The sequence below is a fragment of the Neomonachus schauinslandi genome, chromosome 9 (genome assembly GCF_002201575.2).
Source record: "Neomonachus schauinslandi chromosome 9, ASM220157v2, whole genome shotgun sequence".
NCBI classification, from domain to species: Eukaryota; Metazoa; Chordata; class Mammalia; order Carnivora; family Phocidae; genus Neomonachus; species Neomonachus schauinslandi.
In genome coordinates this window covers 62573843-62601515 of record NC_058411.1, presented here as the reverse complement: position 1 = coordinate 62601515, position 27673 = coordinate 62573843, and the positions used below count along the sequence as shown (strand labels likewise).

Here is a 27673-nt window from a genome sequence, read left to right as displayed (position 1 = left end):
TATAGTTATTAATGCTAGTCAAAAAAATAAAGCATAGTAGTAAGGAGCTATAGGATTACAGATGTTCTCATTACTTGTGAAGAATTTAGATTGCTTAGATCTGAGTCCTTGGAGTCGTCTTTAAACGTTGTCTTATAGCCCACATCTAGTCCATCACCTTTATTCTTGAATCATCTATTTTATACTCCACATTCAGCTCATCTCTTCAACTCTGCTTTGAAAATATATCCCAAATCCGTTTATTTCTTGCCACCGTAGCAAGCTGTGTTAAAGCCACTATGTTACCCCACCCGACAGCTAGTCCCCTACTTTCACTTTCATTCATTCACAGTTTGTTCTTCTCAGAGAAGGCAGAATTATTCTTTCAAAATAAAAATCAGAACAAGTGACTCTTTTGCTCAAAATCTTCTAGCAATATTAGTGTGCCCTGTTAGGCCATGCATTTTTTTATTCCCCTGCTCACTCTTTAGTGGCATTTTTACCACCCTTGTTCTTGCTTATTTAACTGTGCCTACATGTTTCTACCTCAGGGCTTTTGCACTTGCCTGGAATCCTCTTTTCTCAGATAATTCATGATTCCCATCCTAAAGTTACTTAGGTTTCTGCTCTAATGTCACCTTATCATGAGGGCTTTCTTGGTCACCCTATCTAAAATAGTTTTTTTTTTCACTCTCCATTTCCTTAGTTTATTTTTTTTCTTCAGTGCACATTTATTTATTTGTTCATTTTTTTCCATGGGGGCAGATATGGTCACTATCTATTCTAAGGGTATAGAACAATAATTGGCCCATAGTACATGCTTATCATGTTTGTTGAATATGTAAATGAATCGAAGATAATGTAGGCGTAGAGGACATAGAAAATAAATAGCAGAGACACTGCACTGATGTGGTGACTTTTAAAATTGATAAAAGTAAACTTGCTGACTTTTTAACACAAACCGATGTTGTCTAAAATAGCAGGAGTCCCCATGTATGACATGAGAGTGAATTTGCAAAATGCTACCGAAGTTGTCCGTGGCTTTTCTCGCCTGCAGTCATCTGTGAAGAAGAAGGTGGTGTGGGGCAAGCCTTGGTAAAGTGTGTTATAAGATCACATGCTGGTGAAAGTTGATAAGAAGTGAGCTGATGCTCAGCTCCAGGAATTGAGACGCACAGTCAGAAGAGAATTAAAAGCTGGAAGAAAAAAACCTATAGTTTTCTAAGTCACCACTTGACAGTTTGCATTCCAAATAGTCTTAGTATGTTTTTGTTAAGTCAACCCATTTTGCATTGGGTATTGACTTTACTGAGCATAGAGCCAAGAGTTCACCTGCATTAGGTGGGTATCCCAGCAACTTGGGAATTCTAATAAAAATAATAATTTTATTCATAATTTTTTTTCATTCCTTTGCTCATTTTAAGACATCAAAATTTCCTTTCTGTTTTTTTTTTTGCTATAAATATATTTCAGTATTAGCTCTTTTTAATCCCTTTCAACCACATCCACAAAATAAATACTTATCAGTTACTGAGAAATTGGAATGTAAGCTCAATTATGTTAAAAACTAATGGGTAACACTAACACATAGTAACAGCTTCTTTTGCAATATTTATTCTCTTAGTGATAAAAAAAATAAGCCCAACAGCCCATTGCTGCAGAAAGAATTTAGCTACAAGTTTATCAATTTGAGCAGGCCAACTGCACAACTAAATGCATGTGAAACTTAACAAATCCCTCGGGGAAGCTGACTGTAAGAATTTTCTAGTCTGTGTCGAGTTACTGAGGTGCGACATGGTGGATCGGACTTAATGCCTTCGGCAAGCACAATCAAATAGAGACAGTTTAAGATTTTTCTGTGTCCATGAAGGGAACTCTGGTAGGTGTCTAAATGAAGCATACAGAAAGGAATATAACACCATCATGAGCTCTCTTCCCTGAATATTTTGGCGGTTATTTTGGTTTAGAAGAAATCCAAGTAAGATTTACACAGGGTAAGCTTTGTAACAGTTGAAAGATTTAAGATTATGATTTGCTTTATAGGAATATGGGAAAATCCAAAGCATTTCCCCTTCCATTTTAATTTTAATTTTTAAGGAGAAAATTCAAGAATAGTGTATGTGATTTACTGGAGTTACTTTGGGCCACGGCAATTTGATTTTGTGGTCTCTTAAATTTGACCATCCCACCTGCCCCCAGAATTTCAGAGGAGTTCAGTGTAAGAGAGTTACTGTAGTAAAGTAGTTGAGTGGGTAGGGTGTGGAGCCTGATTACTTATGGTTTGTATCCCAGTTATACCACCTATTAACATGTGACTTGGGGCAAATCAGTTCACCTCAGTTTTCTAATCTGTAAAATGGGTATAATATCACCAGTCTTAGGGTTGTATGAAGATTAAATGTGAAGCAGTTAGAGTAGGGCTTGACACATAGCACTCGGTAATTGTTAGCTCTACGATAGCAATGATTATAATAGTAATTTGTATAATAGTCATTTTTTATATGGCTATTCGATGATCACTCAGAATAGCAATTGCCATTTCTCGGGAACATGAGTCATGTGGCAGTACTTAGCTGATGACAATCAATACGACAGGTAGGTTTGAGAGGAGGGTCCCCAGATGCTGAGAACATTGGAACCCCTGCCAGACAATGTTTTCCAACTAGGAAAGACACTCCTGAAGAGGAAATTCACTCTGAAATAACCTATGTCAGAAAATAGAGGGAACCTTTTAATCTAAAGGAGAGGATCAATAGACTGGAGTTGCAGGGGGAGTTGTTCTAGCTTTAAAGACAATGGAAAGCTCAGAATTGTGAAGGCAACTGCTCCTTGAACATTGCTTGGCTATTGGGTCATCAGGATTCAGAGAGATTCTCCCGTTGTTTCCAACATCAGCATCAAGGACAGCACCGAGGAGTCTTCCCAGCCACACCGTCCTTCAGGCTTTCCAGCTTTTTCCTGGAAGCTGTCCTCCTGGTACAGCCTTCCTACAGAAACCTTGCCACTAACCCGTAACTCTCCAGCCTAGACAGCCAGCCTCGGAAGCCTGTCATTCATTCCCCTTGAGCTGGTTGACTGACACTGTGGGGAGCCATTGACATTGACCTAGTACTTTCCCCCGATTCTATATCATTTACCACTCCTTCATCTCCTCTTGTCCTCTGGATTTCGGGAGCCCTTGCAATTGCCAGCACTGTCCACTGCCTTTTCTACTCCTGTGCTTCCTCTTTCTCCCTTCACTTTCCTAATCAGGACTCTCCAAAAAGAGATGGAGAAAAGTGGAGGAGGCATGGTTGAAGGGAGAAAGGCTGGGCTTAAACAGGGCCACCACCTGGTTTATGGTTCAGCTGCGGACATTTGGAGGGGAAAGTGGGGGTTATTAATAATTAGACTAGGACAACCACGTATAAACCTGGTTGTCCTGGATCCACTCTGGGCTTAAGATTTTATAGAAAAGCAGTATTCCCCCCCCCTTCTTTATTCTTTCTACTCAACAAGAGTACCACCAACAAACTAATGCACTGATTTGTTGAGTAGTTGCTGGGGGAGGGGCAACCCTGGGCTACCACAACCTGGTCATCTGAGAGACTAAGAAATCAGGTCACCAAAAGAGGTCTCTAAAATGTCAACTGTCAGTCAGCAAATGATTGGGAATTCATTATTGCTAGTATTTTTGATCAAACAGAACCAGTAGACTCATTTCTCTATTATTTTCTCTGTGTAGGGAAGAACAAAATGGGAATTCAATCCTTTGTACAACTGTTGGGACCCTCTTTATAGTTTCTGTAAAGTTTCATAATGAGGAACGCTGAAAAAGCCTTTAAAGTTTACAACACTGGGAGCTTGATGCCCTTTTTCTAGAAGTATGGCACAGTCTGGACAGTCGAGTTGATAATAAAACATATTTCCAATAAGAGCAAATTCATCTGTGCCTGCTTTGGGTCTCCTCATGTTGTTTAAGTAAGTGGTAGATTTATTAGTAAATAACTTTGTAAATACTGGTTCATTGTACCTGAGCAAAGAGTAAATAAACTAAAATTAGGACTTTTTAAAAATTTGTTAGGACCTGTTTTCCAACTTTAACCTAAATCTTACAGTCAGCAACAACATAATATAGGGTCAGTGAATGTTGTGGTGATTTTAAGTATTAATTTAAGTAAATGGAGTTCCTATTATAAGTACCTCCTTTTAAGATGAATTGTAGGGGCGGGCGCCTGGGTGGCTCAGATGGTTAAGCGTCTGCCTTCGGCTCAGGTCATGATCCCAGGGTCCTGGGATCGAGTCCCACATCAGGCTCCCTGCTCCTTGGGAGCCTGCTTCTCCCTCTGCCTCTCTCCCTCTCTCTCTCTCTGTCTCTCATGAATAAATAAATAAAATCTTAAAAAAAAAAAAAAAGATGAATTGTAGGGGCCACAGAGTGTGAGCACTGGGAATTATATTGATATCACCTGGTGCAACTACCCCAGATGCCAGAGGGTGCAGGAGAGCCCAGAAGCCTATGTCACTGGCTTGAATCACTAGCGGCTTCACTCCATGATTTCGTTCCACATCACAAATATTAGTAAATGATACTAGGCTATAATAGGTAAATCATTACAACGTTTTGCCTCACAGTGGCAACCTAAATCACCAGCAAGCTTAGGGGCATCTGCTGTTTTAAGTGGAATCCCTAATTTAATTCATTTACTCCCTATCTTTAGAAAGTTATTAAAGGACCAGAAGCAGGGCACCTGGGTGGCTCAGTTGGTTAAGCGTCTGCCTTCAGCTCAGGTCATGATCCCGGGGTCCTGGGATCGAGCCCCGCATCGGGCTCTCTGCTCAGCGGGGAGCCTTCTTCTTCTGCCTGCCGCTCCCCCTGCTTGTGCTCTCCCTCTCTCTGTCAAATAAATAAATAAAATCTTTAAAACAAAACAGGACCAGAAGCAGATATGGCTTTATGTGGCGTATTTTCAGTTGTGGAATTCAAAGAGATACTGTTTTGTTCAGCAGATATGGGTTTTGTCTTGTAGTTGCAAGCCACTACAGAGGTCTTACACTTAAAACCTAAAGAAACTGATCCTTTAACTTGTACTTTGTGTAGATAGAAAAAGCTTCCAGAGGAAGACTACTTCATATTCTAGTGTAGGGGTCAGCAAACTTTTTTGGTAAAGGGACAGAAAGTAAATATTTCTAGCTCTGTGGGTCATAATGACTCAGCTCTGCTGTTGGAGTGCACTGTTGGTGTGAGACAGTAGGGAAAAGAATGAACATGGCTGTGTTTCATTAAAACTTTATTTACAAAAACAGGCGGTGGATGGGATTGCCGACACCTGTTGTTTAGTGATGATAGGTTCTAAATTAAATAGGACCACAGATGAAAGCTCTATTTCAAATTTATTTTAGTTAAGTAAAAAAACCCAACCCTTGTATCATATCATTTGTTGAGGAATTATGTATTATTAGGATGTATGTTTAATTAAAATAATTTCTAATAGAATGTCAGAGAACAATAGAGAAGTACTGGCAAGGATTATCGCTGCAACATTATTCGTAATAGCAGAAAGGGGAAACACCTAAATGTTCACCGATAAAGAACTGGTCAAATAAATTGTGGAAACCTGCACCATTAAAAAGAATGAGCTACAAGTATTTTTTACCAACAAGGAGATTTCTCCCCAACACCATTATCTTGAAGGATAAAAAACGCAAGTTAGAGAATGGTATGTACAATATGACACCATTTATGCCAAACAAACAAGTCACAAAAGAATACTGCATATCCTCTCGATACAGATGTGTGTTTGGAAGTTTATAGAAAAAAGCTCTAGGGGAATATATACCGACTTGGTAACAGTGATTACCTCTCTGGAGGAACCGGGTTTAGGGGTGTGAGAATGTGAAACCACAAATTTTAAAATGACATTAGAGAATGGCATGTGAAAAAATGCTAGACAGATGTTTATGTTCTGAAACAGGATAAAGAATGAGGATTTTTTTAAAAAAAGATTTTATTTATTTATTTGACAGAGAGAGAGAGAGCGAGAGCAGGAACACAAGCAGGGCGAGTGGGAGAGGGAGAAGCAGGCTTCCCGCCGAGTAGGGAGCCCGATGTGGGACTCGATCCCAGGACCCTGGGATCATGACCTGAGCCGAAGGCAGGCGCTTAACGACTGAGCCACCCAGGCGCCCAAGAATGAGGATTTTTAAGTTTAAAACTTACAAGTTTAAAATTAGAGCAAATAAAATTTACAGCCTTTATAATGTTGAGGGTTCTATGGGAAATGAATGTTAGGTAAGAATTCCACTTTCCAGGACAACGGGCATGGGTTTATTTATTGCGTAGCACTTGGATCTCCAGAAAATCTTTGAACCTTACGAAATTTGAGAAACTCAGTAACTTTGCAAAGGTAGTAGACTGACCACCAGAGTGGGCAGCAATTTATGAGCTGTATGTCCATGTTATGGTCAGTGAGGAATTTACACTTCTGCTAGTGTCACACTTCGATAGGGAAAGGAATTTTGTAACGTGCCACCTTCTCAAGTGAAATAGGTGAGCATTTGATGCCAGTGTACCTCAATTTAGCACAGTCATGTTGTTTTAAAATGTGGCTGCTGTGAACTAAAATAGTATGTGAGCCTAGACATAGGAGGGATGGTATAAAGCAAAAAGAAGCTCATTTATGGTGGAGAAGAGGCTATATTTTTAATCTAGCAAGTATTTGTTGCAGACCTATTATGAACTCCTCACTACTGTATTAGAGAAGTAGGTGACATAAAAAAAAATGTGAATGACTGCCTCTCTCCTGATGAAGCAAACCACCTCATTGGGGAATAAGGAAAACTAGATAATGCCAGCGGACATCACATTTCAGATACCCACTTGAGAATCCAGTAATATATACAGCAGAGCAGGGGACCCATGTGGGCTAGAACAGTTGAAGGTCAGCTTCTTAAGAGAGCTGTGCCTTGGTTTGGGCCTCAGTGTAAAGTTTGGCTACCTGGGGAGGTAGAAAGCCAGACTGTAAGAAGGAGAGAGCTTGTGATTAATGACAGTGAGCTGGAGAGCAACTTTAGGCATCTCTTCTGGCTAGGAGCATGGTGTAGTCATAATGATGCTGGCAGCAACAATCACGCCAACGCCGATGCTCCTGGTAGGGGAGGGGTTGGTAGCATTAACAAGAGTAGTAATAATACGAGGGTCACATTTTTTTTGACCGGGAGGTTTATGCCAGGGAAGATACTAAGTGTTTCTTACAGTTTTTTCAATCCTCACTAAGTCCAAGGCCATGGTATAACTCTTTCCCCCCATCACACAGGTGAGGAATCGAGGCTTAGCGAGGTAACATAACTTCCCCAAGAACGTTTAGCTGGTGAATGGCAAATACTAGCTCTGTGACTTCAAACCCCAAACCTCTAAGGCCAAGCCAACCCAGAAGACAACCACGGTCTACTGCTGCTTCTGACAGCGAGTAACCCCAAAATTCACTTTTTTTTTTCCATCATAAAATAAAGATACCAGACAACACAATCCCTAAGATTTATTATGCTCATTCTATGGTTTAGTTACTTCATCAGAAAATGGGACTAATGATTGTACTGTGCAGATGAGACAGTGAGAGAATCCATACAACAGTGTCAGGGATATAGTAGACACTCAATAACATTTTAGAGTCAAATAAATAAAAAACTGTTATCACTTACCATCAAACAGTCAGTCTAGATGATTGCTTCAACATTTGTTCTACTGGATACATCCGAAATGTGATGAGGGACATGTTGCCGGGTTAGCAGGAGTATCTCTATTTACATTCAGGATGGAGAGCTGCCCTGAAGATGTGGATCAGAACCAAGCGAGAGAGCTTGCGTGAGCCCCTCTTAAACGCGTTGAGATCTAACTGTGTATATATTGTATTTTGCTAAGGGGCAGTGGCTTTCTGAAAGAAATAACACTCATAACATTTTGGGAGGCAAAATGAGAAATGCCCAAGCCATTTCTCCTTCAGACTAACTTTGAGCCAATTTATGTAGGAAGATGTATGTTCATCAATTACAAGAAACCAGACCTTGCCTTTTCCTACTTGTTTTTCCAGGAGTCTTTAAATCTTTGTATCTTACTGATGCATGGAAAATAGTTGAATTAGGCCAATTATGCTCTTCTTTCCTTTTCTGTTTTTGTATCTTTTCTTCACTTTAATGTTACTTCTGTTGCATGCTGTGACAGTTGAGGCAGCCTGCCCAGGGTTCATTTCTCCTTTGTGGCAGGGATGAATCAAGAATTCAAGTTTCTAGGTGAGAAAGGCCTGAGGTCTTCCCCCCCCCCCAGTTTTTCTCTTTGTTCTCCACCCCCCACCCCCCTTCAAGAAATAGGCTGATTTCTCCAAATGAGCTTATGCAGGATCCCAGTATGTACAATAGAAAGGAGAGGCGTTGCTCAGATTGGCTGGGGGCTTGGGCCATGCCTGCCTTTCCTTCCCATGGTCTGCATCCACCATCCAGGCCTCTGCACAGGAAAATTACATCACAGGGTCATTGATGGTACAGAGGCACTGTGAGTTTTCTTACCACTTGATATAGGTTTTGATGTGTTTCTCTTCTCAGTAATGTCAGTAGGGGTGTTATAGAAGAGGAGAGCTGAGCTCCCTCCTTGCATTAAACAGTCTTTAGTGGCTATCTACTCTAAATATTTAGTTTCTAATATTGCATCATTATTTCAATAAAGGCATGCTGTATTTGTGGAATGTAACTAAAGTTTAATGAGAATTAATAACTTGTTCAATACTAGGGCCACATTTCTCAGAAGAGGATATGTTATCAGTCTTTTAAGTGAGAGTTTCACTTTTTAGATTTAGACCATATGAAAATCTTCAGACTAAACTCTTATCAGGAAAAAGGTATGATGTTTTCAACCTCAAAGCCGCATCTTTTGATCAACATGTTTATATATAAACAGTGGCCAAGCATGGCAGAACTCAAAGTCTAAATTTGTTGATCAGTACCGTAAGTGATGGTATCTATCTAACCGTTCTTGAAGGCCAAGGAAGTGGTGGGAATGAATGATTTTTTGACTCAGAATGATCAGTACCTTCGAGGGTTGGCAGATTCTAATGGTCTACTCCACTGGATTTCTGCCCCCTTGCTGATTAGATACACTGATTAAATGAGGAGAAGTTAGAAAAAGCATTGTTTTCTTCAGTTGGAATCTCCATACTTAAAGAATACATGCAAATCAGATTTGATGGTTTCTTTATAAAACTAATGAAATTGTTTGTTTGCTGTTACATCATAAATACTTGGATCTCTTTATCCCTCATGGTTGCCTTGTATATTTCTCTAGCTCTGAAATGTTTACAGTAGGTTCCTTATAAATGTTTTAAATTAGGCAGACTTGGTATTCTTATGGAAAAATGTTTCAAATGGGCTTCAGAATCCTGTGTTTTGCTCATTTAATTAGTTTTTGGATTTAAGATAATGATCTTAAAGGCAAATATTATATTCTGGGAGCTTTTATTGTCTTCTTTTTTGGATTATAAGTGAAACACATGCACATGGTATGCCATACAATGCATAGACATTTAAAGACAAAGTTACTTGTGATCCTACCTTACAGAAATATAACCATTTAAAAAATTTTAGTGGTAACTTTTGACTTTTATTACATCGATAGGTATACATTTTTAAAAATTGTATTTTACTGGTACACATGGATCTGAATCTGTATTTTAAATTAACATTATGTATAATATCACTCTGTATCATCATTTTCTATAGTTGCAAAGTATTTAATTGCGTAGTGTTTCATATAAGCAGTTCCTTATTAGTGGGTGTTTAACCTGATTTCAATATTTTGTTTTTATTAACAATTCTGTGGATATGTTTTTGCATTTGTGTTTTTGTTCAATTACTAGATTTGCTTTAGGTAAATTTAGAGAAACAGAATATGCATTTAAATTTTGATAAATATTGTCAAGCTGTCTTCTAGAATTTTGGTTGGTTTTTTTTTTTTTCATGTTAGTAATAACATGGAGATGTCACAAAAAGCTGAAATAAGAAATAAAACTGTTTTCATTTTCCTAGATACATTCAAGTGAAACGCACACACAAAATCAATGTGAAACATCTTCAGTACAGGATCAGTGGAGTTGATCTTACTGCTTATTTCCTGTAAGCCATTACTCAAATCAGAAAAGCAAATATTTAAAAAAAAATTACCCCCATAATTTTGTTTATAATAGGAAAAAGGGAAAATGTTAGTTTTTGGGTAATATTAAAATGCACACTGTCATGTTATTTTTGTGAGGATGTGAATATACATTTTGTGGCAGAGACAGATAAGGGACAGAGGGAATCATACTGCTTCTTTCTAAAGTAGGTTATTTGTTTAAGGATTGTGTTTCGTAACATCATGATTTTAGTATTAAAAAAGAGAGAAATAATAGTTGTAGAGATATATGTTTCCCTTTTGTTCCTGTTAAAGTTATAGAGATATGTTTGTAATTAGTATCCTTAACTAAAAATAAACTGCTCAAATATAAAAAGTATAATGAAATGTTACACACCATTCTTTTGAACTAATCTTGAAATGATCACATACCAATAAAAATCATTATTAATAGTCTCTTTAATGTGATATGTAACATATCTTAAATGATTAACTGATGTATAGTCACAGCTTAGTATATTAAAATAAAAAACCATATCTGTTCTTTTTAGTGAATACACTTTTGGGCAATGGAGAGGTTTAGTGTTCTAGATATCTAGGAGATAATACTCATTCTTAGATTATTTTTTTAAAGATTTTATTTATTTATTTTTGCGGTTTTGAGAGATAGAATGCATGCTCATGAGCAGGGGTGGGGGGGGCAGGGAGAGGGAGAAGCAGACTCCCTGCTGAGCAGGGAGCCCGATGTGGGGCTCGATCCCAGGACCCTGGGATCATGACCTGAGGTGAAGGCAGATGCTTAACCGACTGAGGCACCCAGGCGCCCCACTCATTCTTAGATTATTTTTTGACCAGGGCAACTGAATAGAACAGATATTCACAGAAGAAAAGAGGATCAGAGGGCAGTAATAATCCAACATCAGGAGGTTGGTGAGTGTAGGTATTGGATTCCACATAGAAGAGAGGAGGCAGCTCTGTCCCTTTGAAGCTGTGCAACAGATGTGAGGTGGTCTCCTGGAGCATGAGGCCAGGCCTTCTGAGGAAGCACTGTTCTGTGTTGTGCCAGACGGTGAGAAGTGCTCATGGAGGAATCTCATAGCGTGACTCCAGACAGTATGGTGGTCTCTCTTGAGAGGTGGAAAGAGGTGGTAGGTAGACCTGAAATGACTTCATGAGAGATACATCATATTCCCGGAGTGAGGATATTAGAACTAATGGCTGGTCTCTTAAATCTCCTTGAACCTGAGGGTTGATGAATGCATGTTGAGGAGAGGTGGTGAGAAGGGCCTGAGAATGTGTCTCCAAAGCTCTGGATGCAGACTTATAAGGCTTGAGATATACATAGTGTCTTCACCAGTTTTTCCACTTTTCAGGTCTGGGAAGAATGGGCTGGACAAGGGGCTCCTTATGAGGGCCCAAAGGGCTTTAAATTGAAATTTGAGCCTGATAGAAGAAAATGAAACAAAATAAGCAAAACATAGAATTAAAACTTGACTAATGAAGAAGAAGTTTGAATGAAGACCCTGGAAATTCTCTGGAAACCATAGCAGGGCATATTAATGGGGAAGAGGTCAATATGGTCCAATGTCACTATGCTAGCTATAGATTTTTAAGATGAAAATTAATTATGGCATAAGGGCTGTGAGCAAATCTTGGCCCAAGGATTAAGGGGAAGGACTACAATGGAAAGACTTCTCTCCTGCAAGAAACAGATTAAAAAAAAATAATACAGAGAGGATTCACTGTATATTACATAGGTAATACAAACAGTACACATACACACAGGATATATAAATATATATAAACACATATGTGCATATTCCAGCACATATCTACATGTCTACATACATTCAGGAAGGAAATACACAAAAAATATTAAAAAAAAATACCTCCAGGCAGGAAAATTTTGATTCTTTTTTTTTTCCTGCTTTTGTATATTTTCTCATGTTTCAACTGTAAGCATCTATTACTTTGAAAATGAAAATAGTACTTAAGTAATATTTTTAAATACCAGAAACAGCAAAACACACATTTGAGTAGAAAAAATTGGGGCGTGGGGGCACCTGGGTGGCTCAGTCAGTTAAGCGTCTGCATTCGGCTCAGGTCATGATCCCAGAGTCTTGGGATTGAGCCCTGCATCTGGCTCCCTGTTCAGTGGGGAGTCTGCTTCTCCCTCTGCCCCTCCCCCTGTTTATGCTCTCTCTCTGTCTCTCTCTCTGTCCCTCTCTCTAATAAAAAAAAAAAACATTTGGGTGTGGATGAAATAATTAGTAGTAGTTGGTCACCTTTAAGATGCTGCTTTAATTATTGAGATTATAAAACAGTCATTGTGGTAGCCATCCTGGGGAGTTTCATCTCTATAGATGAACTGCCAAGATTCTGAAAGAAATATGATTTGTCTTTAAAAAAATCCCTCCAGGGCGCCTGGGTGGCTCAGTTGGTTGGGCGGCTGCCTTCGGCTCGGGTCATGATCCTGGAGTCCCTGGATCGAGTCCCGCGTCGGGCTCCCTGCTCGGCGGGGAGTCTGCTTCTCCCTCTGACCCTCCCCCCCTCTCATGTGCTCTCTCTCATTCTCTCTCTCTCAAATAAATAAATAAAATCTAAAAAAAAATAATCCCTCCAATAGTTGAGGACACAATGGAGTAATGGGCTAGTGAAAACTATACATAGAACTGTAATCTGAGACTTCAGGGAGCAGATCTTTGAAAATCCAAGTGAAGATTTTAGCTCTGTAAATTGAGGGCCGGTGGTCCTGCATCACTCGGCCCATAGTAAATAATCTAAAAATATCATAGGTGTGATTCAGCGACTCAGGACTTTAAAGGAATTTCTGGTATTTAGTAGACCCAGTACATTTCTTAACAAGTGAAGAAATGAAAGAATGAAAGAGTGATTGAGTGAAGATGAGCTATTGGTACAGAAGGTTCTAATAATAATGTCCTGACATAATAGATGACTCCAAAAAGAAGAGAATGGTCACCCAAAAAATATCACACACAGGTTTTCAAAGTACACTTGTAAAATGTAGGATTGTGAGGAAGGACTTAAAGGTATGTCTGGAAACATAAAAAGAGGGAAAATAAAAGACGTAGCTCATTGTTTAACTGACCACTCCCCTGTGGGATCCCTTGCAGCTTGTTTGCTCTCCTGTGTGTTCAGTTCTCTTTGCATTACACTTGACCATGTCTCTCTCTGTGACTTTCCTTCCAGGTTTTTAAACCACACTGTGTCATTTTTATGTTTCCTTCATTCTCATCAAATATATTTGCACATTCTAGGTGCTCCGTAAATATTTGCCGATTTGTGTTGTTTGGAACAGATGGTATAATGTTAAAAAACAACAAAAGAGAAAGAAACGCTACAAAATTCTATTTAATTTCTGTTTTCTCTGTAAAGGATAATGATTTTTCAAATTGTAAATGGAAGCACAACCATAACTAAAGGAGCCTGAAAACCTGAAGTAGGTGTAGAGATTCTAAATGAGCTCCTAGGTTGTCTTAAGATGGTGCAGATTCATCCATTGTATTAAAGATATTTTCTGTTGGGATTGGGGAACTACTTTTGGAAATGTTTGGAAAAACCAGGAAAGGAAGAAATGAATCAGTATCCTGATATTCTGAATAAAGTGGATGCCTAAACTTAGACCCATTCCAGGATGGGAACTTGTAAATGGATAAGTTGACCGTGCTTGGGAAAAGACAGTAGTCATTAGGTGTCAGCCAGGGTGCCAAGCTAACCTCACTTCCTTTCTAAAAAATATGATTACTGAATCTGTTGATGAGGGACATTCTCAAGGGTTGGTTTATCTTAGTTTGTGCAAGTCCCTGAGATTGTATCTTATGTCGTAATTGTGGTCTTTTCATGGATATATACACCGTGTGATGAGGGATTCATGGGTTTTTGAATAATAGTCCCAAAAGACAAGTGAATCAAACTGGATGCTGATCTATAAAGAGACACTGTTTGAATCTGGCTCTGTTCAACAATTTTATCGTGGGTCTGTTTATTAAAGTTTTACAAGTTTCAAAATTAAGAAGTGTGGTCACTGACGATGTGGTGGTTAAGGGTGGCCTAAACTCAAACCCTGGCCCCGTCACTAGTTGCGTGACCTTGAGCAAATTACTGAATTTCTCCGTGCCTTCATTTTTTCATTTGAGAAATGGAAGCAATAGTGCCTGTGTGTGTGTGGTGCACATAGGGCCCTCAGCACTGTGCCTGGCCCTTGGCAGATACTTCACAAATGGTAGCTGGTACCTGTCTAGAAGTTGCTGTGGGAGCATCTTGTAAACAAGGAAACTAAGCATTAGAAAGATTAAAGGAATGGGTTTCCTCAGGGTTAATAATGGACTAAGGAAATGGGATGGAAGAGCAATGGATGTGAAGTTCATAAACTTTGTACTTCAGTTAAAAATCTTTGGTGTAAAATTGATCTAGAGGTTTTAGTTAACTGAGAGATAAATATGATCCACACTTCTATCATGACTTTAGAAATATAGACAGAGGGGCGCCTGGGTGGCTCAGTCGGTTAAGCATCTGCCTTCAGCTCTGGTCATGATCTCAGGGTCCTGGGATCCAGCCCTGTATCAGGCTCCCTGCTCAGCGGAGAGTCTGCTTCTCCCTCTCTCTCTCCCTCTGTCCCTCCCCCTGCGTGTGCTCACACTCTCTCTCTCTCTCACAAATAAATAAGTAAAATCTTAAAAAAAGAAAGAAAGAAATATAGACAGAAAAGAAGTCAGTCTTCCTACACTTGGATAATTTGACCACATCTATAATGCATTATTTTGTTTTTCCTCATAACATTTGTTAAAAGGGGCAGATTGTGGAGGATAGACACAAAGGCACATCGGGACTAGCTGGAAGAACCTAAGTTGGGAAATGCAGAAACTTTGAAGGAAGCAGGATAGCGGTCTTAAAATATTTAGAAGGGATCATTTGGAAGAGGGATTGATTGATTCTGTGGTATTCCAGAATTGGTTACAGGGGTAGAAGTTATGGAAAGGCCAGTTTGACCTTTAGATTTTTGCTGACCTTCAGATACATTCAGAAGTGGGATGGTCTGCCTTTCAAGGTGGTAAACATCATCTCCTCCAAGTCCTGGTGAAGGCAGGATTCTCTGAGAGATACTGCGGAGGGAATTTCCAAGTTAGATGGGGGTAGATGACCTCTCCATTCTCTTGTGATCTAAGAATTTATTGCTCGGTGAGAGATCGAATCTTTCAAAATAATGCATTTCCTAAAGATAAATGTTACTAGTGTAAGGCACCTCTTCTCCTTTAACTTTATGAATTTAATTGATTTTTTAAGAACATAAACAAGTTGCAAATATAAGAAATATATTTTTCATTTTTGAAAAAGATGACTATTTCAGTGTTATTGGGAAAACCATAATTTTAGTTACTAAAATTCAAAGCACTGAATTCATTACATTACAAGAAAAGCAATTTCCTCTTCACGATTAATTGTAAGACATTTCTTCCATTATTGAAGAGAAATTGTCTGTGTTTAAAGAGCACTTATGTTGAGTTAAGAAGGTAACATTTCTTTGACATTTGTGTGTACCTAAAGGTAGCTTGTAGAGAAATGTAAGAACACAAGAAGTGCAAACTTATAAAAAATAACTTTCACATGAAAAGCTATTTGATATGTATCAAATATACTCTTAGACTTCATACGGTTATTCATTTTGGAACCCGGATTTTCCTTCTTTGAAAAAATCTCTTAAGATTACTGGTCACAGTATTATCTTGTCCAGAATCATAACACTGTGTTAGGATTTTGCTGAATAAAAATGAGTCTGATTTTAGTAGTGAAGTGTGCTTGATTCATACCCTCCCCTCCCTACCCAGGTGTCAGGCCAGCCCAAGCTGTTTAGCACAATGAAAGTTCTTGTTTGACCATAACTGCACATCTCACTCCACAGGCAATCAGCATTTTAATTAGTGATTCAAAGGAAAGTCATTGTCATCTCGTTGCTTTATCATAATTGCCAAATAATTTTCCATTGAATAAATAAATAATGTAAAGAAGAAACCTCCCCTCATTATGCTGTCATTAGGGCTTCATTTTTTTTTACCCCCTCATTTGTATTTGTATTAACACACAGCCCACTTGAAAAGGAGTAATTATAATGGCTTTCTGATGGTAGCCAGTAGCCTCTGCTTTTTAACAACTGGGGATGGTTTCCTTTTCTATCACTCTTTTGCATTGCCTGGCTTATCTTAAGGGTCAGCTAAAGGAAGCTCATGGTGGCTGGTGTATCTTCAAAGGTGTGTGAAAGTGAAGGATTGATCTGCCTTGTGCATCACTGGAACTAGGTAACTTGCGTTATGACTCTGATGTTCTGTGTAATTGATGCAAGTCCTCTCCTAGCATTCTGAGATTGAAATCTATATTCATTTGGAGCGCAACAACTGTAATAACCTACATTCCCTTTGTAAACAATGGTCTAAGGCTTTGTAAAAGATCAGTTAGGAGTGACAGATTAACATTTTGGTTGGGCTGGGGTCTATTTGAATAGATATGAACAATGTCTCCAAAACAACCCTGTTTAAAACAGTTGGCTTCACGAAATTAACTTTTTATTTTGTTGTACAGAAACTTCTTTTGCTTTTCCTTTATGTGAGTCTCTCTTCTGTCTGGTTACAAATCTGGACCCAATGAAAAGAAGGAGTGATCATTATTTTAATGAATAACATCACGGGTGTTATTTGTATACCTTGACACATTGTTTCAGATGTCTTGTTGATAACATTATCCCTGGCAAAATATCGATGATTGGCAATTGGATTTGCGTTCTTTGTTCAAAAATGGATATGCCGTGACAATATCTAGTACAGGGTAAAACTTCAGATACCAAAGAGGTGCATTCTGAAGAATAAAAAAAATCAATATCAATTAATTTTTACAACCAGACAGCAAATTTATCATCTGAAGTATAGCCATGTGAGAGCTGGCTGAGTTTAGAGGCCAAGTATGCTGGTTCTAGGATCACACAAATCCGAGTTCAAATCCTAGCCCCACTGCTGACCAGCTGTATGACCTTGGGCAAGTGCTGTAAACTTTAGCTCCTGTTTACCCATCTGCAAAATGCAAATGATAAGGGTAACTGCCCCAGAATAACGCTGAGATAGTTAAATGAAATAGCATAAAAAATCAACACGTTTTTTGGCACATTTTAAGCACTTTATGATAAATGTTGGACTATACAGACAATGACAAGAATCCTGTCTCCCCCCACCTCCTTTTAATGATCAGAGATGTCTTCTTTGCATCCATCTCTAATGCCTGGAATTGTCCCTAAACCCGTTACTGTCTGGATGAGAATCTCAGTGCCAATTTTGCTTCCCAGCCACCTTGCTCCAGCTGGACCAATCCTTTTGAAATACTGGTCTCCCCCAAACCTTTCACAGTGATTACTTTAACAAATCCAATGTTTTTCTATTCAACTCCATTCCGCCCACCACCTCCCTGCCATATGTTGCCCTGTGAGTTGCAGCGTTCATGTGAGGAGTAGATACCATGAAAGGCAGGTGCATCCCATGGGGCCTGGTACTCCATCCCTGTTTTCATGACCAAGTCAAAGCCAATGTTTGAGTGCTAGCACCAGTGTTGGGCAATGTTCTCAGTGCTTTCCCTGAATTGAGAACTGTTAAATGAACAAACAGAGAAACAAACAAAGAAACCGAAAAACAGACTTTACAACACAGAGGACAAATTGGTGGTGGCCAGATGGGAAGTGGGTGGGGGATGGGTGTAATAGATAAAGGGAATGAAGAGGTACAAACTTCCAGTTATCAAATAAATAAGTCATGGAGAGGAAAAGTACAGCAGAGGGAATCTGGTCAATAATATTGCAGTAATGTCCTATGGTGACAGATGGTGACTACACGTACTGTGGTAGAGCATTGAGTAATGTATAGAACTGTTGAATCAATATGTTGCACACCTAAAATTAATCTAATATTGTACGTTAATTCTACTTCAATTTAAAAAACCCGATTATCGCCATTTTATAGACAAAGAAATTGAGACACAGAGGGTAATTGGCACATAGCAGTTGCTCAGAAAGTGGTAGTTAGTTTTACTATTACCCTCACCTGAGAGAGCAGTTTTCTGGTTTTCTCCAAATATGTATATTTCTTGTGTGTCAGGAGTCACAAATTAGGGCCCAAGGGTCAAAACCAGCCTCCAGACATAGGTACAGAGTTTTAGTATCCAGGGATTTTCACATAAAAATGCCTTTCACCCATGTGGCCCCACTCTGCGAGCCTTCCAATCTTCCCAGTCTTATCTTTTTAAAAACAAAGGTGGTGTCTCTTCTCACTGACACTGTCCCTAATATTTTCGCCCTCGTGTTATGGTCTCTGCTGTGAGTTCCTTCAGTCCTTTAGTCTTTACACACAATTTCATACATAATAATATTAAGTAAATTATGTAGTATTTTGTGATACCGACTGTGTGCCATGCATCATCCACTTAGGTTCTTGTCGTAAAGGACAATATAATCATAGTAGGAGGAGGGGTAATACACGATCATTGTTACCACTTATTAAGAACACATTTTATGCATATAAAGGGCTACCCATGAAATTACATATCAAGGCAGGTATCATCCTCCCCAGTGCACTGATGAGGACTGAAATGAAAACTCACAGGTTAGGTGATATGCCAGAAGTTACAGAAAGCTGGCCTGACATTCAAACCGGGGTCTGTCAGACACAAGCCCCATACTTTTTCCACCTCATTCAGCTAGCTGCCTCTTCTCTGTAGCCTTCTGCTCATTTACCAAATTTTAAGCATGTCAGAGAAATCACCTTTGATAGGTATAGTGTGGCCTTTAATAGGGATATTTATATTGGTTTCCAAAATACAAGGCATAAATTTTTCATGTCTATAGGAAAATAATGAAGATAGAGATTAGGATTCAATACAAAATAAATTAAAGAATGCATTGCAGCATAAGTCTTGAAGATGAAACAAAAGTATATATAAGCCTCTTGAATATCCTACAAGGCATTTCCACTAAAGTTGTTAGAAATGGCACAGTTTCAGAGATGTTTAAAAAGAAGTGTAATCACTGGACATATTTTAAAGCAGTTACACAGGTTCTACAAACCCTGGTCCTTATATGAAAATTTTCTTCGTATTTTTTATCATAACATAATTCATCCTTATTACAAATAATTCAAACAAGGCAGAAGCATATAATGTAAAAAGTATACGGGCCTTCCTCCCTCCCTATCCATCTGTCCTACTCCCACTACCAAGAGTAACCACTATTAATAGTTGATGTATATGCTTTGAGATTTTTCTATGTATTTATGCATTTTATCTGTAAGTAAGTATATATTTATGTGTTTAAATATATGTATATACATATCTGTCTAAAAAAAAGATATCTATGTTCAGAGAGCATGAGCAGGGGGAGGGGCAGAGGGAGACAGAGCTAATCTCAAGCAGACTCTGCACTGAGCGTGGAGCTCGATGCAGGGCTCGATCTCAGGACCCTGGGATCATGACCAGAGTTGAAATCAAGAGTCTGATGCTTAATTGACTGAGCCACCCAGGTGCCCCACATTTTCTGAGATTTTTAAAATATTACTTTTGTATAAGAAAACACTATTCATAGTCTAATCAGTGTGTATCAATAAACCTTGCAATGCCTTCCTTCCCATAATTAATGATCAATTTTGAAAGGAATAAAGAATATATTTTATTATTACTGTTCATCAAAATAGACTTCTTATGATATCTTATTTTATTTGCCAGTGTCATGCTCAGAATCTTTTCTTCTGGGTTTGCTTTGCAGTGAGTTACAGTGTTTTAGTCAACAGTTGGGGTGTGTGACTTTGCTTTTCTGAGTGCAAACGGAATCTATTGCCTTTAAATTTTTAATCCAAGACTGTTAACAATTTTGTAAAAAGAAGCAATTCTATCCAAGAGCTGCCCTCAATGACATCTGTACTCTTCCAGGCAGACATAATAAAAATAGTGGCAAACACAAGTTAGGAAAAAAAAAAAAAAAAAAAAAAAAAACTAAAACCCTTTTCAGCCCCGTCTTCTGGGTTGTCACCATCAAATATGGCTACCAGTTAAGATCACATTTCACATCTCTGACACAGACGGTTTGACAAGAAGCAATCTGAAGGCTTTCAGAAAGAAATGTGTCTGTGGTAGTTTTTGTGTGATGTAAATATTACAAGGTCAAATTCATTTTTTTCCAGTGAGACAAAATGTTAACCTTACACTTGGATTCAAAGCTGACCCATGACATCACTTTTGGAATGAATATTTCTTTTCATTGGAAGGTGTGACCTAATCTCCATATTTCTTCTATGTATCTTATTTCCTAATTTGACTTTGAGTCAGAATCACCTTTTTTCATACATATGTTGATGCTTTCTGCTGCTGGAAATAGATCTGTAGGCTGTTAACAATTATTGTCATTCCTATTACATTCTAAAAATGCATTCTAAAGGTGGATTGATTCTGTAGTTTTATAATAACCTGAATGTGGCCCTGGTAAAGTGGATGGGAAGAATATTCAGAATATATCCTTTTCATATTAGACATTTAAATCCTTCAATGGTTTTGGGGTTTTAGGGAAACATTTTCCTGATCTTGATATAAATTATTAACACATATGAGCTTTTTTGTCTTGAATATTACATTGTGTTTGTTTACAATATTTATGTTAAAGTTGAGAGGTCAGATGTGTTTATTATGCATATATTTATAGATTATACAAAAATCTACCATGTGTAGCCTTGCCTTTATTACCCTGTAAATCTCAGACAGGCATATGTTCAGATCAATTCAGCAAATGTTTATTGAACACGTACTATGTGTCAGACACTAAAGCAGAGGTGAGAAGATGAGTAAGACACTGATTTGGCTCTTACATATTTACGATGTGGATAAATTGCAGGAAAAACAGATATTGTACTATGTTTTTAGAAGAGTAACTCAGTACATCTTTAAGACAGGACACAATGGTGGGACACATTTAAATAGTCACATGTGGTTTGTGACTCCCATACTGGACAGTACAGGTCTATAGGATAAGAATATAATTCATTCACTGAAAATCTCGTTCTTGAATACTATGAGGTTGTAGGGAAACACCATATAGTATTCAATGAAAAAAGCCAGTTTCCAAACATTATTCACAATTTTGATCTTAGTTAAAAATTACAAGCACATACATTGATACACATACAGGAATATAGAAATATACCAGAATGTTCACATGGACTAAATCTGAATGTTGAGATTATGATGACCTTTATTTATTTATATTCGTCTGTGGTTTTCAAACTCTTCATAATGAACATGTATTATTTTATAAGGAGAAAACATCAAACGTGGAGAAAATTCATCTTTTTAATATTATAGAATGCAGTGCTCTTATAATAAGTTTTTAAAATCTAAATTGTAAATCTGATGTAGTTTTACCTTTAAAATACACATTATAGCTATATTCTCAAAACCATTTTATTCTTAACCTATTGGTACATTTCTAAATTTATTAAGGCTTTCTTGAAACGGGTCTTTACACCCATCAATAAAAATACCGTATGTGTCTTCATAGATTTTAAAATAAGAAGCTTAGCAGAAAAAAGAGAGCACAGAGGGGCTGCTACTGCTGCAGTGATCACTGAGATTTTAGAGAACAGAGGGCAGCAAGCTTAATTGATTTTGAGCATAAGTTTTCGGGATCAGTCAAATCTGGGTTTGGATCATGGCTTTGACACTTACTGGCTTGAAAAAAGGTCTCTATGAGACCTTGAATAAAGCACTTTAAGTTTCTGAGTCTTGTTTTCTCATCTGAAAAATGAGAATATGGAGATCTGCTGTGCTAGGTTGTTGCAAGAATTCAGTATATAGTACTTGTAAGATCCCAGGCATGAAGCACATAGTAGCTGATCAATAAATGTTTGTTATTCTGCCTAACCTCTTTTACTCCCAACCATATAGTCTAAACATTGACTGAGTGGTATCCCCTGCAAGGAAGGAACTGACAAAATACTGGAAAAAAGATATATGGAATTTGATTATTTAAAATGTTTCAACCCTCAGTCCCATCCTCACTGAAGACTTTCTTGGCTAATATCAGACTAGACTCTTTCTACTCCAAAGGGAACAAGATTCCAGATCTCATCTTGATTCTAGGTAGTAAGCTATATATGCCAAATCAAAATAAATTTGTTTATATCAGCTGACTATTTAATGCAGAGAGTACTTCCTCCCTGCTTGTCCTCTGGCTGACTCCTATTCAACTGTCAGCTCTCAGCCTTGATGATACTTTCTGGGACATCTTCTCAGACACTTCAAGCCTGGATCTGACCCTTCTGTGTATCCCTTATCTTGCTTAGTTTTAAGTATATGTTAACTGTCTTCCTTCTCAGCTAGCATATAAGTTTTCAGAGGGCAAGGACTCTATGGTCCTTATTGTATTCACAGTCTTGAACAGTTTTGACTCATGGTAGCTATTCAATTAGCATCTGTTCATGTGACTTTTTGGGCAGAATTCACTTGTTTGTTAATGGAGCCTACCTACCAACAATGGTCTAAATGATTTTTTTCCATTTTTTTTTTATTCCTCTCAGTCCATAGTACTTTTCTTGCTGTGTTTTCACATTCTCCTGAAGAGCTAAGGAAGAATCTAAATCTGTCATCTTACCTGTCCCCATTTTATTTCTTCCTCACCATGGACTTATCCTTCTGCATACTCTTGCTCCCAGTTGACTCATGTCTACCTCACAGTCTTCCTCTTAGCTGTAGTATACCAGCTCATCAGACAGCCAGTGTAAATATATGTCTAGTCTCTCTTTTACCTTTTTGATTGATTCTATTATTTAACATTTCATGTAGATGAAAATAGGTTTGGCTTCTTGAATCCAGAGCTCCGAGTTCCTCATCCTTTCCCTGTGACTGTTTTCCTCCCTTTTCCCTCTGTCCCTCGGAGGCTGTTTCTCTCATTACACAAGGCTTAATCCTTAGCAGCTAAATTCCAGGTGCTCTCTAGGACCTGCCAGCTCAGGGAAAGGGGTGGTGTTAAATGTGATGTGCTTCATGCCCTTCCTTCCTGCCTGTTAAGAGTATCATTTTCTCCAGTTGACCCAGTGAAGGAAGGTTAGCAAAACGCTTCCTAGTCCTAGGTCAGATTATAGCCTCCAGCCCGGACCACCAGCGTTGGCAGGGGATCGGGTCACTGCCAGACACGTGGACATATGCACAAGGGCTCTATTTTTCTTGGGCTGAATTGAGTAGTCTTCCTGCTCCCTCCTCTCCTAGGGGTTTACAGAGATGGAAAATAAGTTTTCTCTTTTGGCAAAATAGCAGGGAAGTTCAGAGAAAGACGTGTTTGGGCACCAAGTCAGGAGGAATAGGAATCCCTGGCTGAGTTGGAGAGGTGTAGTCTATTCATTTCATTCCTGATTTTCCAGGCTTCCCCCCCCACCCTTTTATAGGTTTCTCTCTCTCTCCCTCTGGAGATATGTATTAGTGTAATGAGTTTCAGGATTGTCCAAAAAGAATTTTATCTTAAAAAGCTCTCAAATATTGAATACCTGGTTAACTACTTACTCAGATTAGGTGAAGTGGGTCTCTCTTCCTCTCATTCTCTCTCTTTTTATTTCCTGGTCTTTGATATTCTAGTAGCTCAGTGTCCACTTAATTTTGGCAGCTTGGAGATCCCATTTTATTTTATGAATGTTCATTGAGGAGAGGTAATATATATGCCCCCACCCTCCAAACCATCTACATTTGTTTTCTGTATTATATGATTTAGTGCTTGGCTATAAATGACTCTATTACAGATTCCTTTCCCTTCTATGCTACCCTTTAATATGTGAATTTACAAGGGGCAGTAGATTTCCCAGAAGCAATATACATATTTTTAACAGTACGTGGGGAGGCTGAACTAACTTGTGCTGAGAGTAATGGACTGGATATGAAGGAAATGGGGATTGACACAAATAGCTGACCTCAGTTACAACCTTTTCCAGTGCCTTCTCGCCTCTACCACACGGTACTGTCCAAAGTATAGTTAAGCCTCTAAAAGAAAAAAAAAAATCACATCCATGGTCATGAGTTTTGAATCTAATAGAACCTAGGCGACTTTCAGTCAATGCATGGTTGCTCATAAATTGTCACTTGTTCTTTTACAAATTTAAGAAGTTTATTGGGGGTAAACATCAGTGGCTCATGCATTGGACCATCATGTAAGTTATACTTCAGTCTCTGTAGTGAATCTTAGTTACTCTCGTTTTTTTTTGAACACTTAGTTTTTGCCTCCAAGGGGCAGAATACAGTTATACCTTGTAACCAGGAGCTTTGCCTTTAGGAATGACATGTAGCTTTGAAAAATATTGGGTCTTTTCTGCAGTTCAATCTCAAATCCATTGACATTTTCATTTTGTCATTTCTGGGGTGTGTTTTGTAACTAGACCCCAGCTATTCCCTATATTTAAACCGTGATAGATGGATTTCGATATTCCACTTTATAAGCAAAAAGCTTGCACAGTGGTAGGAATAATAGAATAAAAAAGAACAAGTGAGCTTTGCTCAGTGGCAGTATCGTAGCCAATGAGGTTTATCCGAGGCGTGATTATTGCTAATTGAAAAAAGAACAAGTGAGTGAAACCGCAAAATAAACACAAAAGTGAACTTGATACCAGAAACATCATTCAGCTGTCGCTTTCTTCTTCTTTTCATGCTGAGGTCTCCATGTGAGATAAGTTTCATTAGTTGGGATAAGCTCGGACTCTGTGGAATTGACTTTATTTTGTTCCCATCAGAACCTAGTATCTCTGGCAGTTAACATAGGCAGATAGATAGAGAAATAACTAACATGTCATTTATACTTTCCGGCCTGGAGTTGTTGTGCGCCAGGATTGTGGGAACACCAAGGAAGGAAGAAATACATTTACCTGGGATAATCAAAGATGGCTTCACGGCGGAGGTGCGGAGGTGAAGGGGTGGTATTTTGAAGACATAGGAGTTGGACTGGGTGGAAGGGATCAGAAAATCATTTAGCCAGGGAGCACAGCACATGCAAAGGCAGCATTGCAGAAGGGCCCGGAGGGACGGGGTTGTAGGGAACTGCTTGGAGGGGCTAGGCGGAGGGGTCTCTAGGACTGAGGGGGCCACAAGAGTTTGGCAGTGCAGCGCTTGAAATGATGGTATGCTGGGCGAAGTGACTGGACTTTCTCCTCTAGGCAATGGGGAGCATTGACATTTGAAGCAGAGAAGATGATAGAGTTGGTTTCTTAGAAAAACATCGATTTTAATATTTAAAAATGAATCGAAAGGTGAAGACAGTCTTTTAAAGTAAAAATGAAGGGAGACCTTGATCAAAAGTGAAGGAGATCATCTAACATTCTGGAGAAAAATATTTGTTACATAGGTTCCAGTTTCTCAGGAGAGCTCTTGAATCTCCAAAAAGAATAATGATTTTTTATCGGCCCAGTATTTCCATTAATGGTTCTCTTTTATTAAGGAGACGTGCATTCTGAAGGATTTTAAAAATACGATATATTACTGTTTATCACACTATAAAACATGAGTTGGAAAGGTAGCGTTTCTAGCCTTTGGTTCAGACTCTCTGGTTCTGAGGTCCCAGATGGAATTGAGGACCATGAGCCTCCCAATGAGACGGAGTTGGGTCATTTCCTTTCTGCGGTTGGGAAAGCCCACTCCAAATTGTGAGTAAGTGTTACTGGCATAATTGTGGTGTGAAAATACTGACTGCTAAAACCAAAATGAGAAGAACTGAGCACTGCCCATTAAGAAACCATCCCAGATGATTAATTGTACTGAAAAAAAAAAAGACGTCCTTTAAATATTTGCCCTCCAAATGGATTATGCCAATTTATACATTATGTATTTGTTGATATTGTCAGTATAATGGCGGCGGAATTACAACTTTGAATCAGACTTCCCCAATTAAACTGATGATTCAAGTGGTCTTAACTGTCTCAGTGAGTTCTACCTCCCTTTGACAGTGCTTAATAAATGCAGATCTAAAATACCAGCATTGTAGCTTTAAAAATATGCATATTTTCTGGCTGCTGAGAAAAGTAAAAAGTAAACCCCAACACTTGGATTTCAACCATTGAAGCAAAGACAGAGAGATGATTGAATTCAGTCTTAAATTTTATAGAACTAAATTTAATGGTGAGCACAATCGCACTCTGTGGTGATTGTTTTCAGAGCTGCTTTATTAAGTTATGTAATGGCAGGAGTTCAAACTCAGTGATTGTCGAAATGGTAAATTTAAGGAGTATTTGAGATTGCCTGCCAATATGCAAGTGTAAGGGGTTTCAAAGTACAGAAAATATTATTTCCACCTTCCCATTTCTGTAGCTTATTATTCTTATTCAAACAGTTTTTAGGGATTATATTTAATACACTGCCTTAAAAATGTTTAAAAATCTCATTTTATTCCCCAAAGATTTGTTTTTTGCTGTTGCGATTAGATGATGACAGCTAGCTGGCTTTTAAAATTGATCAGGAAGTATTCTGGCAGTCATTCAGTGTTGTAATAGCACTTTAATGGATATGAGCTATTCACCCAGATCAGACTCAATGTCAAAACAGGCGAAAATACAGCTGTCACTCTGGACAACAAGATACTCATATGCAAGCAGCTGCTTAATACACTGTAGAAAGGCAGCCTTTTAGTAATATTTAAAAGGTGTGTCAATGCCAGTGTATGACTGTCCTATAAAGTTGGGGTGTGCCGTTTAGAAAAGAGGAGGATGAGGACATGTCTGTATTTTATCTGTACACTTATTCAAAGCGTATCCTATGAACATCACCTATGTATATACTGTAGATAAGCAGGCCAGTGTTATGAATTTCTTCTTTCTTTTAAATACGTACAAAAATACTTATATACGCACACAAATGCCTATTTGACGTTTTTGGTTAAAGCATGGTGTTCATGAGGTCAGAGTCCTTTATCAGTCTCCATATGAGGCCAGTAGACTCTGCTCCAAACTAAATTCAAGTGCCGATCCCTCTCCCCGGCTAGTCAACTTCTACATGCAGGCATTGCTTCTGAGAGCTGAAACTGAGAAAAGCACAGTCAGGACAGTTACTGGTGCAGCTACTCCCAGTGTAGTGGATTGGAGTCATCTCCATCATCACCTCAAGGGATAGTACCTCACTCTGCTAACACCAATGACTGGTGATGTTCTGTCATGAAAAATACCAAATCAACTTCATTAATTTATTTAATTCTTGAGTTAGTTCTGTGAACTGTGTGGCAGAGGGTAGTTCATTTCCCAGTTTTATGGGTGAGGCAACCAAGATGTAGAATGGCTAAGTGAACGTCAATGTCACATGCCTAGTTATGACTGCAGCTTAGATGTCAGACTCCGGGTTCAGTTCTCTTTTCATGACATAATTCCTCCATCCATAGGTCCAGCTCAGCACCTGTTTTATGAGCATCTATTGCATGCCAAGCATTCTTCTAGATAGGGTAGGTGGTACAAGGTGAGTAAAATAAAGATCTTGATCTTGAGCTCATGGAGCTGAGAATGTAGACAG

General features: G+C 38.5%; 1 protein-coding gene and 1 pseudogene across 2 annotated transcripts in view; both read left to right on the top strand.

Annotated features, from left to right (window-relative positions):
* The window catches only part of NPAS3 (neuronal PAS domain protein 3), an 840191-nt gene that overhangs the window by 64418 nt on the left and 748100 nt on the right, over positions 1–27673 (top strand). The window lies entirely within an intron of this gene.
* LOC123325734 lies at positions 24678–24786 on the top strand (annotated as a pseudogene).